The sequence below is a fragment of the Rhinolophus hipposideros genome, assembly GCF_964194185.1.
Source record: "Rhinolophus hipposideros genome assembly, chromosome: 11".
In the NCBI taxonomy this organism is placed as follows: Eukaryota; Metazoa; Chordata; class Mammalia; order Chiroptera; family Rhinolophidae; genus Rhinolophus; species Rhinolophus hipposideros.
In genome coordinates, this window is record NC_138057.1 from 3102887 (window position 1) to 3120135 (window position 17249).

Below are 17249 nucleotides of genomic sequence, written 5' to 3' on the forward strand. Positions count from 1 at the left end.
CCAGACATTGCTAACTGTTCCCGGGGGCAACATTATCTTGATGGGAAACCACTATGTTAGCTATTTGGGCCTGCCCACAAACCTGATGTGTGTGTTCCATCGTGCGGGGCTCTTCATCAGCAAATTAGATATACTCCGTGTTTCCCTGAACTAAGCCCTAGCCAGACCATCAGCTCTCATACACCTTTTGGAGCAAAAATTAATAGAAGACCTGGTCTTATTTTACTATACTATAAGGCCCAGTCTTTAATATAATATAATATAATATAATATAATATAATATAATATAATATAATATAATATACCAGGTCTTATATTAATTTTTGGTCCAAAAGATGCATGAGAGCTGATGGTCCGGCTAGGTCTTATTTTCGAGGAAACACGGTAATACGGCCTCATCTAATTTATTAACATCATCACTCTGAGCAAAGCACACAGAGGGTCGCAAAGGGAGGAGCCCCCAGGAGGTAAGTGCGCATCAGCTCCAGATATGGCTGAGCTGGGGGCACAGCAGAGGCTGAGAGTTGAAAGGGCTGGTATCCCATCCAAGAATGTGCGACCCAGGCACCTGTGCAGGGGATGAGGGAAGTATTACCAACGTTGCCAGAACTAATCGCAGTCATGATGGGGAACGTGGAGGTCAACTTGTAGAAAAGAGAAGGATTAGGTCATGATGGGATGCAGAAGAGAAAGGCATGGGCAGCTGCATTTCATAGGAGAAAGTGTGTGTGTATGTGTCTGTCTATGTGTGTGTGTCTGTGTGTGTGTACACGCACCGACACACTGCATCCACACAGGATGACAGAGACGGAGCGAACCAGAGACAATGCTTTCTTACCTCAAATCCTGCCTAGTGCCAGTCAAGCTCCCACCTACGTGCAATACACTCTGAGAGGTACATCTATTAATAGGAAAGAGCCGTTGTCTTCTCTGGGCTCTGATTCTGCCCGCCCCACCACAGCCCTCCCAGAGCTGGCAAAGACGAATCCTGTGATCCCCTTGTATCCAACCAGCTCCCTCATGTCCTCCACATTTTTCTTAAGCTCTCCTGTGCCCGTGCACTTTTTGACATGTTATAAACTTCACCCCTCCCACCCTCCAACTTCTTTCAAGGTCCATCTCCCCAGTCCCAGGATGAAAGCTGACTGCACAATCTTTGTTCTTTAAGACACATTTAGCTTAGAAAATATCACTTAGAAAAAATAACGATTTGTGTGTAGTTCTATCTTATCAGACAGCAATTTCAAAGATTAAGAGGAAGAGGCCACACTTGTCATCATAAACACAATGTTTCAGATAACGTTTTAGATATTTAAAATATGTTTCTGGGGCAGCCTAAGTGGAGGATTAAGTCCAGATGCTTACAGTGGGCCAGCAGCTGAAAAAACTGACTGGAACCCATGACTCTGGTGGAAGGAAACTTCATCCCCTGCAGAGGGAGAACCAGAGCAAAGTCAAAATGATGATGTCAACATGCCCACCCAACTCCTTAGCCCAGTTCAGATTTATTACCTTCTAAAGCCATCACAACAGACATTCCAGTAGGGTCTGTAAGGTTACCATTTTGTTCCCTTCTGTCCAGAACACAGGCTACCCTAAGGACGGGTCTCCACCCTGCAACATTTGGTGGAAAGTTAGAAAGCACACATGAGAGGCAGCCTCCAAGAATCTTCCAATGCCCCACAGATCCCTGCCTCTTGGTATCCACACCCTTTCACAGCCCTTCACACACTGACCAGGGCCTGGCTGCACAATGACAGTGTGGGATGCCTACGGCAAGCCCACAGAAGCCCGTGGAGCTTCCCCTGGTCCCTGGATTTTAACCTGAGAAGCCAGGGGCCATGTCGTGAAGACACTCAAGCAGTTCTTTGGGAAGCTGAGGTCTCCTGCCCACAGCCCCATGAACTTGCCAGCCACAGAAAGGAGCCACCTGGGAAGATGGTCCACCAGCCCCAGTCAAGCCTTCAGATGATGCAAAACATTTGACTGCAGTCTCAGGGGAGAACCTGAGCTGAGCCATGCTATCTTAAATTCTGGTCCTTCATAAATTATAAGTAATACGTGATATTTTTGTTTTAAGCCACTAAGTTTAGAATAATCTGTTACATCGAGACAGAAAACTAATACAGCATTTGGAATCAGGCCAAGTGAGAGAAGCAATGGTGCTTAAAAATATGAATGATTTGTTGAGACATTAGGCCTGAGCATCTGGGGAGGGAGGTAACCAGAGGCTGGGCTAGGGCAGAGTCAGAATAAAACTTCCTGGTATGAGGAGGGACAAGGATGTAAACTATCCGAAAGGAGGGAGCCAGGGAGCACTCCTGGAAGCTGCCACCTCCCTCTGTCTTCCTTCATCCCCACCCCTACCTGTGGAAGACGATCAGAGGCATTGGTCCTGAAACCATGCAAGGGCCATGATATCTGAGCCTGGGAACCAGGACTAGAGGCAGATCTCAAAGTCCAGATTAATTTGTTGTCACTAACAACATGGTAACTCACCAACCTCCACAACGTTGTTTCGTTCCCTTCTTTCTCCTCTGTCCATTTCATCAATACTACCACCCTTGGCTCTGTTCTCTGCACCTTAGGCATCTTACAGTCTATTCTCATTATCATGGTAGTTATGTTCTAATACTGAGCCATTGCTGCTAAGGAAAGACAGAGTTTATCTCCCTACAAGTCTGTGGTCATGACATTTTAGTCAACCGATCAATATATAGCCTTGTTTTATGTTTAAATAAACTGATTTCATTTATGTTGACTTATTAACATTGAGCTCACAGCCAGCAGCACTGTAACTCATTATTGAAAGAAGCTCATCTGACACGTGTGCTTTCTCTGTAAGCACATCACAGCCTTCTGACACTTAGGACATCACTCGTTGCCATCCTTGGGACCCATTCAAACCGCAAAAATCCCTAACAAAGAGCATAAAAAACACAAAATAATGTGGCTCTAAGTAGACTCTTTGCAGTACGAGCTGAGACAAGGCAAGGAATAGCCTTCTCCAGCGTCAGTTGGGAATGTACATTTGGGTGGCTTAGACTTTTCACCACTCTGTGTGTGTCCACAAATGATCGTGCAAGTGTGGTGAGTACTGATTTGGGGATGCAATACATTTTAGGGAGAAGGTAAATTTGTAAATATGGACTCCATGAATAATGAGGGTCAATTGTAAGTCATTTTCTTCCGCTCTGCTCCATCTCCTAAAAAGACCCAACCTCATCAATAAAGGTACACCACTTTGGCTTGGTTCTAGACTGTTCCTAAATGTGTTATTCTTATTCCCTAAATCTGTGTTCATTTCAGTGTTTTTAAACTTGGCATGGAACTAAAAAAGGCAGTCTGTCTTTGCACTTCTTTTTTCTAACCCTATCTGTCTGGTTATCAGAAGTACAGACCTGTGATACAGGGCTTCTGCTTAAGACTCACCGGACCATGGCGCCAAACCACAGCGTGCAGCCCCTCCACTTCCTGTAGAGAACATTCCCAGCAGTGTCTGCACATTCAGGTGGCTGCTTTACATCGCCGGCCACAGAGACTCCACATACTATATGGACTGAGGTGACAATGGAAGAAGTGGAGGGTGCTCTGGGGAAACAACATCTGGGGACAACTTCTGCCACATCCTACCATGTAGGGGAACAAAATCAGGAAGATGCAAAAAGCTAACTGAACTTATCGTGCCCAAAGCCACACAGCAACCTCAATGCAAAGCAGCCCTGACCAAATTTGCCTGGGAATTTCCTCTGCAGCTTGAAGCTGACAAAATTAAGTGTCAAGACTTGGGCAAAAGAAAATACTTCATGTGTGAGTTCAATTTGCATAAGAAAGAGGAAAGCGCCCAGCCCAGAGGGAGAATGGATCTGCCTGGGCCAATCAGGGACTGGCTGTCGGTTTCAAGGAAATAATCAGGCCACAAGAGAGGCAGGGGGGGGCCACCCCAAGAACCGACCACCACACTTGACTGGTCTGCAAAGAGCTGGGAACACTGCTCTCTGCAGCAGAATCTTACCACCCAAAAGAAAACACATGAACACAGAATCATGGCCTCAACATGGAGAAACAGAACCCACGGCGCCCGGCCTGAGGTGGCCAAAGTTTCCTGTGCATGTCTGCTGACACTCGGACAGGCAAACCCAGTTCTGACTCCACTGTGGGGAGAAAGTTCCCCCTGCACTACTTCTCCACTGGGAACCACGTGACACAGGCGAGCCCACTATGAGTCAAGGGACACGCACAAGGAATTGGTTATTAAAAAGAGCGCTAGGCTTAGTAAATAATCAGTGAACACGGGATCACATCTCAGGTATCACTTGGCAATGTCCCTCTCGTGATCTCTCCAGCCGAAGAGAAAGGAGGGAGTCGCATCCAGGGGCTGAGGCCCAGATCGACACTGACTGGGTCCAAGGGCATCTCCCTGATGAATGTCATCCAGCCACTATGTCCTAAAAGCCACCTCATCACTCACTCTCCTCTGGAGACAGATAGAAACAACAGACAAAATAATAGACAAGAGAACACACATTGAAAGTGGCCGCTAACTCCCTGGCCTTCTCTTCACGTGAGCAAACCACACGGGGAAGATGGACAGGCAGCCAAGAGACCGAGCCTCCTTGGTCCTGCTCCAGATGACTCTCGAAGACCCTTTTCCACCAGGAGCACACAGGCTCCTGGGAAGGCCTACGTCATCTCCCAGTGCTGTGGCTTCGTCTGTCTGATCTGCAGGTAGATTGCTAAGGTTTTCCGCCTCAGGAACTCTGTTATGTTCCCATCCCTCCCCTCAGTTGTGCAGACCCTGCTGCTGCTGCAGAAAGCAAACCACCTGATTTAAACAAAAAGGACACATGCCGGTGGATTACGACATCTACAGACAGTTCTACTGAATATATATTTAAAAAAAATCACCATCAGTTTTTTCTAGTCAGTTAAAGAATAATTGTGGGTGACTCATTGCAAAACATTACCAAAGCTTATGCTAGTGTCCTGAGATTTCATAAACCTATGACATCAGTATACCCAATGTTTAAATAGATGGCAAAAGGTTATATGAATAGGAGGAAGATGGTTTGGTCACATATAACTGCAGGACAGAACTAGGGTGCCGGGGGCTGACCACCGCGGCCCTCATTGGCAGGTGCGCAGTGGGAGAGCGCTGGCTGCACAGGGGATGAAACACAGGAGCACAGGCACCCCCAGGGGTGCAGAGTTCTGGGGTCGCTGCTCTGGATTTACTTGATTCCTACACATTTGACTAACCTGCCTTTACTGGATCCAAATGCAGGCCTGGAATCAGAAGCCCAAGGCAGCATGGAGTATGGGAAGAAAAAAATACCCACAAAATGGAGAGAAGTATTTAAAGGGAGAAGAGCGGAAATGGAGGGAGAGCCCTAGGAGCAGGAGCACTTCCGGCTGTGGTTCCTGTAATTCGGGAAGTGGGCTTCTCCTCGGTGTCAGCAAGAAAAGCCAGCCAGAAAGCAGAAGTGCAGGTCTCCCAGGCAACGGGCCTCTTTTAACTGCACATTCAAGTGAAGCAATGACACGCCGGGACATAGATCCACCAGAACAGACTCGAGTCAAACAACAGGCCAACAGACTCTGCCGAGCGGGCTAGCACTGGCAGCCGGGAACGCACTCTCCCAAGAGTTCTTACCAAATGAACTTTCTCTCGAATTGCTAGGTAGGGCACACCCAAAATTTTTGGTTATTTCATATTTTTAAGAAATCCTAGGACATTTTAAGTATCAAATTCCAAATACGAGATAAATCCTATAAAAGCTTTATCAAAGCCCTCAGATGTTAACTCACAGCAGGGAATGGCAAGGCTGGGCCAGCATGGTTGGTCTTCCTGGCAGGACAATGACGTGCAGGGTCAGTTCAGGGTCAGAACTGACGTGCCAGCTCTCTGAACCTGACCCCAGATCCCCTGGCACACAGCTGCTCCTGGTCGCAGCAGGGGTCTCAACTTTACAGAGGGCTTCTGGCGAGGTCCCTCAATTGAGACCCGAGGGACTTTTCAAGCATCTACTAAACATGCACACCCACTGCAGTAAGCAGATTTTGAATTTGTTACTGCAGGCTGCGTCATCTCCCATACTTGGAAAAGCAGCCAGGAGAAGCCCAGCCAGGCTTCACTCCGCAGCGGGTAAGGAAACATCACTGGAGATGCGCACAGGAGAGAAACCCTCTCCAGACTCGGGAAGCTGGAAGGAGTCCTGGGGACAGGTTTACCGGGGTGCAGCAAGGGGACTTGCAAGGACGTGTTCCAAAAAGTGACAGGAACCAACCTGCACCCCAAGCCTGAAAAAATGACAACTCTATGACGAAAGCATTACCATTTTACAGATAATAAACTTGAGCCAAAAAGAGGTTAGGTATACATCTGTACAGCTGGTCAGGATGACCATGCGACTGATGGTGACAAAGGTGACAAGGACAGCAAGCGGAAGCAGCTCTTCCATGGCACCCACTTGCAGGGTGTCAGCTGACCTGCACAACACTCCTGAATGGAATGGCTACTGTTATCCCCAGTTCACAGATGACCCCAGGCTCAGGAAGGTCAGGTACCAGCGGCAGAGTCTGTGCTAGAAGCCAGCCCTTCTCTTAACTACAGCATTCAGAGACCTGCAGGTGTGAGTGAACAGGCACCTCTCTGTAGCGGCACAGCCAAATGTAAGCCCAGCCTTTCCTGCCAAACCCGGAGCTCCCCCCTCCTCACCTAACAGTGGCGGTTCTCAGCGCACAGCCCCAGAACCAGCTACATCAGCATCACCGGGAACGCACAAGAAATGGAAATGCTCGGGGCCCCACCCTGACCGGCAGAGTCAGAAGCTCTGGGAGTGGGGCCCAGCACTCTGTTTTCACAAATTCGTGTTTGAGAACTTTGGCCAAAGAATGCCATCCAGGTAACTGCTCAAGACAGAACACTAGGCACTCCTACATAGCTCTGCCTCCACATTCCCGGAAGTAACGCACCGGGTCCCATCCATCTTATCTTCCAACCTTCCAACCATGTCCACTCTTCACACAAAGCCCGACCATGCCATTTCTCTGCTAAAGACCCACAAGGTCCACCTCGATGTCAGGAAAAACACCCGTCTCCCAGCACAGCTGCTCCTCAGATCTTGCTCCCACCGGGCTTCGCACAGCATCCTCGGGTACATCCAGACCATGTCATCCCCCTCAAGGTTCCCTGTGCCTTTCTTTTGCAGTACTGACCATGGTTTTGACTTAATTTTAATTTACCTTTACTTAGATGTGTGTGATTATTTGATGAATGTGTCTCCCCAACAACGGCAGAGGTTGTATTTCTCTCTCTCTCTCTCTCTCTCTCACTCTTTAAGTAAACTTTTAATTTTAGAATGTGAGATATTTAGATTTACAGAAAAAATGTAAAGATAGTATAGGGCTTCCATATAACCCACATGCGGCTTCCCCTAATACCAGCTTTATGCCTCCTTAGGCACCGACTGACTGGGACAGATTCTTAGACTGTCCTCGTTTGTGATGACCTTGACAGTTTTGAAGAGTACTGGTCAGGGAATTTGCAAAATGTCCCTCAACTGGGGTTTGTCTAATGTTTGTCTCCTGGTTAGACTGGGGTTATGTGTTTCGGGGAGGAAGACGAGGGAAGTAAAGTGTCATTCTCCTTACATCAAGCCAAGGGTGCATGCTGTCACATGGCGTATCACTGCTGATACTCCTCTGACATCTGGCAGAGGTGGCGCTTGTCAGGCTTCTCCACGGAAAAGCCACTCCCCCATGGAAGTCATGCCCTTTCCACCCCAGCCTCTCTGGGAGGAAGAAACTCTGTGCAGTCTACACTTAAGGAGAGGAGAGGAATGTTTCAATTCCTTGAGAATGGTGAGTCCTCAACTTATTTGGAATTCTTCTGCAGAGCAGGGTTGTCTATTCTGCCCCATTTATTCATTCAATCACTTATTAAATATGAATTCAAGGATATTTATTTTATACATTAGGTTATAATCCAATAGTACGTTTTTTTGTTGTTGTTGTTCCAGTCTGGCCAGTGAGAGCACATCCAGCTGTCTCTGTGTCCCTCTGCTACACCTCCACCACTGTGGGTTGGTTTGTTTTGGGTTTTGAGCACTTCCTTATTTTGACTACACAATACTCCAGTCCTAGAATATCTCATTTCTCAATCCTTCTAATTAAGAGTGGTGTTAGAAACCAAGATCTGGGTGCTAGGTGTGCTCGTTACCACAAGGATGTCATTGATTCTAGACCCTCTTAGATGACAGAGCCAGTATTTGACCTGTATATGTACACACATGTAAAGTATTTCTATATATATCCATCTGTGTCTATATTCATGTAAATGTGAATTCATACCGATGTCTGCATCCCTCTGCTTCTATTTTCTGGAAGAGAAAATTGTTTAAAATTGGCATAATTGCCTCCTAAATGTATGGTATAAGTCACCAACAAAACCATATAAGCTGGTGCTTTTGGGAGTGTGGAGGGTATTAGTTACTGCTTTAAATGAAAAGACAGGGCTATTCAGGATGCTTTTCATTCTGTGAGTTTTTATTCGTTCAATAATTAGTGTATTTCTCCTAAGTTATCACATTTGACAGTACAGAATTGTCCAAAGCATTCCACTATTGCCCTTTTGATGTCCATGGGATCAGTAATGATGACTTCTCTTCTATTTCTGATACTGATAATTTGTGTCTTCTCTCTTTTTATTCTTGTTTACCTTGGCTAAAGGTTTATTGGTTTTACTGATCTTCGCAAAAAGCCACCAATAGTTTTTTCAATTTTTTTCTATTTTCAATTTCAATGATATCTGCTATAATTTTTTCTTCTTCTTGCTTTAGGCTCAATTTGCTTTTTTTTTTTTCTGTAGTTTTCTAAGGTGGAAGCACAGGTTATTGGTTTTATTTCTTCCTTTTATTTAATATGCTATAAATTTCCTTCTAAGTACGGCTTTTGCTGCATTCCACAAAGTTTGATAAACTGTATTTTCATTTTTATTCAGTTCAAAATATTTTAAAATTTCTCTTCAGATTTCTTCTTTGATCCACAGGGTAATTATTAGTATGTTGCTTAATTTCCAACTATTTGGGTACATACAGCTATCTTTCTGTTACTGATTTCTAGTTTAATTCCATTATGTTCTGAGAACATAATTTGTATGACTTTTTATTTAAGTTTACTATGTATGCTTTCCAAGAATGTTCTCTGTATTGGTGAATGTTCTGTGTGAGCTTGAGAAGAATATGTATTTTTCTGTTATTGGGTTGAATACTTTATAAGCGTCAAGTGGATCAGTGAACTGATAGTGCCGCTCAGGTCACCTACATCTCTCAGATTTTCCATTAACTTAATCTATCAGTTGCTGACAGAGGGTGATGCAAATCTCTAATCACAATAGTGCATTTGTCTATTCTCCTTTTGGTTCTATCAGTATTGCCTTGTGTGTTTTTATGCCCTCCTGTTATGTGCACAAACATTTAAGATTATTATGCCTTTTTGGATTATTGATCTTTCTATAGTTATTCAACACCCTTTTTTATTTCTTATAATCTTCCATTTTCTGAAGTCTGCTTTGTGAAAAATTAATATAGCTACTCCATCTTTCTTTGATTAGTGTTATGATAGAATATCTTTCTCCATTCCTTTACTTTTAATTTATATGTGTCTTTACATTTAAAGTGGATTTCTTGTAGACAACATATAGTTAGATCTTGTTTTTTTTTTTAATTCACTTTGACAAACTCTGTGTTTTAACTGGTGTAGTTAATTTACATTTAAAGTGATTATTGACTTAGTTAGATTAATATCTACCATGTTTGTAATTATGTTTTATTCAGTGCATTTGTTCTTTGTTTCTTTTCTTCTCCTCTTTTTCTTCTTTCTCTGGTTTTAATCAAGCATCTCATATGATCCCATTTTATATACTCTCAGTATATTTTTTTTTAAAAATGTTAGTGGTTGCCCTTTAGTTTACAACATATATTTTAAAATCTATATTCCATTTCCAAGTAACACTCTACTGCTTCACATAAAGTACAGATAACTCATAAAAGAGTATTTCCAATTCCTTCTTCCCATCCTTTAGGACAATCCTGCCATTCATTTAACTTATCAATATGCTATACTACACTGTTACTTTAAACAAGTAGTTACCTTTAAAGATCAATTAAGAAAAATACAGTGTTTCATCTACCTTCATTTTTTTACTTCTCTGATGCTCTTCCTTTCTTCAGACAGATCCAAGTTTTAGACCTGTACCATTTTCTTTCTGCCTGAAGAACTTCTTTTAATATTTTTTTGTAGGGCCAGTCAGCTAGTGATAAATTTTCTCAGTGTTTCTCTAAGAAAGTCTTTATTTTTTTCTCACTTTTGAAGGATAATTTAACTAGATATAAGATTCTGGGTTGGTGCTTGTGTTTTCTTGTTCTTCAACACTTTAAATCTTTCACTGCTCGATTCAGGTTTGCATTGTGATGAGAAGTCTGCTATAATTCTTACCCTTGTTCCTCTGTAGGTAACGGTCATCTAATTAGATGATTACTTTATAATAGGTGGTCTATAAGTATTTGTCAGATGAAAGAATAAATGATCCAATGTGATCATCCTATAATAGATGGTCCACAATCATGTCAAGTGTATGAATAAATGAATAATTCAGATGTGATTATCTGGTCCACAAACATTTGTCAAATGAGTAATAAATGAATAAGTCAGTGATTGAGAGGTGATCGCAGTCTCATTCAGACAGGTGCCCTCCTTGCTCATCTCAAGTCTGAGGCAGCCACAGGTGCTGGGCTCCAATCCACTCTATTTCATTCCATGTCACTAGGGAGCCCCACATCCTCCAGGGCCCCTGAGCTCATTCTCTGACATGCAGTACACACCCTTTCCATATTTTCTCCCCAGGAGCTCTGAGTAGTCCTAAACTATCTCTGCCTCAAATAATTAGGTTCCTGTTTTTACGAAGGTCTGAAATGTAGACAGAAAAGAATATATATTTTTCATACTTCCCCCCAATACAATATAGTTAGCAAATGTTGGTATGTCCCATTTAGATACTACTATCTAGTATTATTCTCCTCTAAGCTAATTAATAAAGCATAACCTTGTCCAAAATTACAAAGACATCACGGGCCTTATCATCTCATTTCCTCCTTTTTCTTATGCACAGCCTTTAAGAAACTTGGAGGTCTACACCATGAAAACGGCAATGACTCTACAAAGTTCAGGACCTTGTGCTGTGCAGGCCATGTTCCCTTCTCTTCACCTTCATCGTAAGGGTGAGCTGCATTTCCCATGCCTTATTTTAGGCGGAACCGTCTTACGGAGTGACAGAAAGCCTTCATGTGTCATAGAGAGGTGGTCTGTGGAATGGTCATGAGTCCCAGCTCAAGGTAGAGTCCTTGGGCACAAACACTGGCTTCACTGCTCTTAGCCATACCGCTGAGCCTCAGTTTCCTCACCTGCAAAACGAGGATCATGGTCAAACCCACCTCAAAGAGTGGTGTGGTATTCTATGGCCATGCCACCTGACGTGCTCCCAGTGTAAGTGCCCTGGGATGGCAGTGAGGATGGGTGTCCCAGTGACAGGCAGGATGATATCCCGTGCACGACTTCATTCTTGAGCTGGAAAAGACCTCCTCACATAGGTTTTCCCACTCACCCCAGGAAGCCAAGTCCACACATTATTCCTCACCAGCCTCTAGGTTCGGCTGCCACAGCAGGCTCAGGGACTACCCTGTCATAAATGTTCTCCTAATGCTAATTGTGTCAGGAGGGGTAACTGTATTATTATAAAGTCTTTCTAAGGAGAGGTATAGTGAAATGTTTAGGGGGTGAAACTTTATGATCTCTGTAGTTTACACACTGTCCACAAAAAAAAGGCAAAATATTACCACATGTGTCATGACTATACGCATGGCTGCTGCACTATTCTAGGTACCCGCGTCTTAGAAAATACTCATTACAAGAAACCTAAGTTTTTTTCATGCAAAAATATAAAAACAAAGCATAAAACTCACCCTGCATAATAGGAGTTTTAATGGCAGGTTTAGAGCATGTCCCCATTGGCCACCGCTCTGACTGCACGAGGGCCCCTGAGTGAGGCCACGGGCACATCTACTGTGGGCAGCCGGGCACAATGAGTGATAAAGGCACTCTGTGCTTCATGGATTTCCCTAGAAAAGTGGGGGTGAACACAGCACCCTAGACCCAAACCCCCTCCAAGCACACTGAGTGACAAAGAGCATCAAAGAATAGTGTATAAGACACTTTGAAAACATAGAACCTTCAACAAAAAATTCTGTTGTGGCGTTACCTAAAGTATTTTGTTCACTAAACCTCCAACTGCTCAAATGACCAGCATTTGATCCTCCAAGAGGCACAGTGCTTCATCACAGGAATGGACTGTGTTCAGCATTTCCACAGAAGGAGCAGGCACTGCCTGGCCCACACAGGATGCCCTCCCCGCCTGCTGGCCATCTGCCACCGCCTATTGCCAGGTAGTACTGTGTGTGGTAAAAATGACGCCTCATGTATAAACTGCATCTGGAACGGAGGAACTACAAATACCTGATAAAAACTAAAGCTTGGGGCCTATTTCTGGTGGGGACCTGAGAGCTCTGCCTCAAGTGTTGTTCAAAGGGATAGCTGGCTTTCGGGGCATGCTCGAGGTGTGCACCTGCCCCCTTCCACCTGTGCTGTCTGATGCGGTGAAGATCCACTGAAGGAAATGCCTACTGTTTCCCTGTTGTACAGCAGGGGCTTCTGCCTGGCAGCCCTCCGAGCCTGCCCATCCAACATGACCCGTGGGTCTGAACACTGCGGGCTACGGGACCTCCTGGTGGGTGGGCATTATACTACATTATCGTCAGTCTCCACCTGCCATAAGATTAGTCTCTGCTGATGAGAAAGATGTTTATTTAGAAATACTGGCTATGAAAAATTATTCTTTCACGAGAAAACCACTTGCGTGCAAATTAAGATTCTTGTTTTGAGAACTCATTGGGCTTGCTACCATAATTAAACAGAAATATCAAGAGATGACACTACTTTTAATCCTGATGCTTGCGATGTGACCTCTGCACCTGCTCAATGATTCAGTGATTCGGTCCTGCTGGTACCAGAACAGTGCCAGGCACAAAGTAGGAGCTCAAGAAAAATCTGCCAATGTAACTAACGTGAAATGCAAGGGTAAGGATTTGCAGTATATTTTTAAAACGTTCATTTGTTTCAAAGTCATACGTCTCTTGTAAAAACAGTCAAACTTAACTTGGTTTTAAAAATTATTTTCCTGCTTTGTACAAGAAAGAAAAAAAATACAGTCAATTCTCATTATTTGTGATAAGTATGTCCTATAACACTGCCATGAACACTGAATTAGTAAATACTGAAACATCGCTTGTTGGGGAAACATAGACTTAGGTTTCCAAGTGCCTCTGGTTCCAATATTTCATCAACCAATCAATATATAACATTGTTTCTGTTTAAAGACACTGTATTTAATATATATTGTTCATTAATTGTCATTGAACTCATGGCCAACAGTGCTGTAACTCATGCCTGAATGAAGCTCATCTAACACATGTCTATTTTCTGCACAAGGCACATTACATCCTTCCTCCCTTAGGAGGAACCCTGAACAGCACTTTGTCCTATGTTTGTAGGCAATTTTAAATAGCAAAACACCAACAAAAATTTGTAAAACGTGGCACTCGATTGACCTGAAAAGGATACGTGGGCAAGCGTGCCTGTTCCTCCTCAGCCAGCGGCATGCACAGCAGGTGATGGGACGTTGTGCCACTCTGGCAGGTGCACAAAGGGCCACCTGAGCACTCGAGTACTGCTGCTGCAGTCACAAATCAGTTTTAGCAAGCAGGCGAAATCACTACACAAAGCCTGCGAATAACGAGAACTGACTGCACATTATCTCACCTAAGATGCTAAATGTAGGTCTTAGAGTCACTCTTTACCCATTTTGAATGACTTCTAGAATATTCACATGAGGCCGTGTTCATCACAAACAAACAGGATGGGAAAGTACAAGTTACTTGAAAAATCATTATAAGGGTGAATAGATATGCATTTTGGAAAATTCGAATCTCAATTAGCCACAGCTCCTGATAACCTATCTCCTCTGTTTGGCTCTCTAACAAAATGCTTCCGGGCACCCTCAGAAACACAGGTCTTATTTGTTAGCTAATCCAAATAGCCTTTGCACCCAAAGGGTCCTGGTTAGAGTTAGAGTTAGGGATAGGGTGCTTGAGAGTAAACTTCAGCTCCGCTGCTAACCAGCTCTCCAGCCTTGGTAAGTTACTCTCTATAAAAAGGGTACAGCTTCTACTTTATTTGGATGGTTTTTCTTTTAGGATAAATAAGGGCAAAATGGTAAAATGCAACATTTATTAATTATGAGTGGTTTCGCTCTTTCCAGTATTTCAAAAAAAGCATTTTTTTTAAAGCTTGTTGTTGTGAAAAATAAATGCAGTTACATCTGATCTAGGCCTGGTGCTTGGCTGCTACTCTTTCATCCAATCTGACCGTAAACAGCTGGAGTGCAGGGAAGCGTCTTGGCTCCTGTTATGCCCCAGCACGTGGCACCGTCCTGGCTGCAGGGGGTGGCCTATACATCAACGTGCTGAACAGACCAGAGAACCAGCCAACACCATGTCCCTGGTTGGCCATGCTGATCAGAGAGGCTGACAGAAGCCAAGTACCACATGAGTTTTTCTGGCCATTTTGAAGTGGTTTTGTGTTTGTCTGTTCTGAACTGTTCCTGTGGAAACTTAGTTGTTCAACAGAAATACCAAAGACTCTAAGTTACTCTGTAAGACAAATACCAAAATATCAGATAGCTTGGGTGTTGACAGAGTAAAGATTTCACAACTCCATTCTCTCTGAAATCATCCACTACAAAAATAAGAAAAGAGAAATGCCTTGGGACTAGTAGACACCTAACACCCCAATCAACCACCTGAGATGAACAAAGTCAAACTCAGCAAAGGGTGGACCTGGGAACACGGAGACCCTTAGGGAAGATGGTCAAGGAAGGAGGGCAGCCGCAGCCCTCAGATAAAGCCTACAGAGCTGGGGTTCCACACGGCAGTGGGGAGCCAGTATTTTGAGGGTGAAGAGATTTGGAATGGCCAGCAGTCTTCCTGGGAAGAAAAAATATTAAACTAACATTCTCTTTCTTTCTCTCTCTCTCTCTCTCTCTCTCACACACACACACACACACACACACACACACACACACTCACACACTCACACACACACACACACACACACACACACACAGCATTACATCTTGGGCTGCTCCCTAACATGATTCATTTCCAAGGTAAAGAACCTATCCCGGGTGTATGCAATTACACTAAAAGAATAAAAGGAGAGAATCAATAGGAGAAACATATGGTACCTAAAGAACATTGGCCCAAATGCCCAAAAAACTGTCCCAAAGGGCAGATGAAATCAAGACTATACATATAGCCATGAAATCAAAGAAGTTAAGAAAACAGTCACTTTGTTAAAACAACAGCTCAAACCAGAGATACATAAGGGATGAGATGGAAAGGCAAGAAAAGTCATCAGGGGACAAAGAAGAAAGAAATGATGGTGTTATTTCAACAGCACAAAGAGAATAGACATTAAACTTTAAAGAACATAGTGGACAGCATGGAGTAGCTTGAGAAAAATGGAATGGAATTAACAAAGAGTGAAAGAATTCAACAGAAAAATACTAGGACAAAGGAGATCCACAATACGCAAGATGCATGTCCCTGAAGTCAAGAATTGAAATAAGGGAGTAGCACATGTGTTCAGAGTTATAATTAAAGCAAATGTCCAGAAATAAGAGAGCACTTTTCTCCTGGATTCCCTTATAAATCATTGGGCCTTCTCCTTGGCCACACTCCAAGCCAGCAGATAGACGAGTGACATCCCCAGAGGTGGCAAGCATGTCCAGCCCAGAGAAAAATGGTCCAGCTGGGCTCAGGGCTGGCCGTAAGCCGCGCAATTTCAGCACGCTGACTTAAACAACTGTGGATGGTGGGAAGTTTCTGATGCTCTATCAAGAATCAGGCCAGAGCAGGGTTATCACACCCACTGGATACCAGCTTCAAAATCACTGCAGATGCTTCGTAAACACTGACCCCGGGGCCTGGCAGCCACCCCAGCTGTTTCCTATGCACATAAAAATGTAAGAGTGACTGCTTTCATCATCAGTAAGCTCCATTCACAGCAAAACAAAGGAAAGCTCTAGACCAGAACAGTGACTCTCCATCCTGGCTGCAGGTTAGAATCACCTGGGTGCTTTTTTTTTAAGTACTGGTGACAGAGTCCTAGCCCAAACTTACTCTGAACCTTCAGGAGTGGGCCCAGACCTCAACATGCTTAAAACTTTCCAGGTGATGCTCACCGGCAGCCCAGATGCAGAATCACTGCTCCAGCAGGACCGCTTCTCTAGTGAGGGTCCAGGGGCTCAAACTGACCCAAACACAGCTGGCCGCTGAAGTAGGCAGCAACGTGAGTGGTAGCAACTGAGGGGTCATGGCAGAGAGGAGTGAAGAACTTGAAGTTTTACATAGAATTTGAAAGTATATTAAAGCCATCATTCAGGAAAACACTCTCAGTTAACCCCACCCCCACCCCAAATATACACACTAATTTTTAGACACCTGGATTCTGCTAACGCAGTAATTCCGGTAAAGGTTTTTGCCGTGTTCTTCTGTCGACGGTGCATACAGGCGGGCTGGGGCCTGAAGCTAACTTTAGGGAGAGCACATGTGTTGCTCCACTTCCTGATGTCTGGCTGAATCATGAAAGGAAGGTCAATAATTTGCAACCCTACCAAGCAGCTTCTCTTGTGGTATTTTATCTTTCCTCAAACTGAGCAGCACCGGAATTCCAGAGACAGGCAAACTGCACCTCTGTCACCCGCTGCCCAGAATAAGGAGGAGCCAGGGCACTAGCCTAGGGGACAGTGGCAGAGTCCCAGCTGGTGGGCCCCACCGGCGTCACCTCAGCCAGCCTCAGGCTCCTCGGCTGCCACCCAACACGTGCACCTGCCTGTCCACCACCTCCGATTCTTCTGTTGCTCTCAAATGAGCACAAAGCGCACATTTCTAGAAATAAAAGTCTTGTTCTCTTTTGTTTGAAAGAATAGACATGGTCAAGCAATAAGCATCACGCTTTCCTCACCTCACCTTAATGAGAAACACATTCCCTCTTCAAGTCTTCCTTTTAAATGGACA

The 17249-nt window shown here is 44.2% G+C and overlaps 1 protein-coding gene across 2 annotated transcripts in view; it reads right to left on the bottom strand.

Annotated features, from left to right (window-relative positions):
• The window catches only part of SYK (spleen associated tyrosine kinase), a 92529-nt gene that overhangs the window by 61048 nt on the left and 14232 nt on the right, over positions 1 to 17249 (bottom strand). The gene's annotated exons all lie outside the window — the stretch shown is intronic.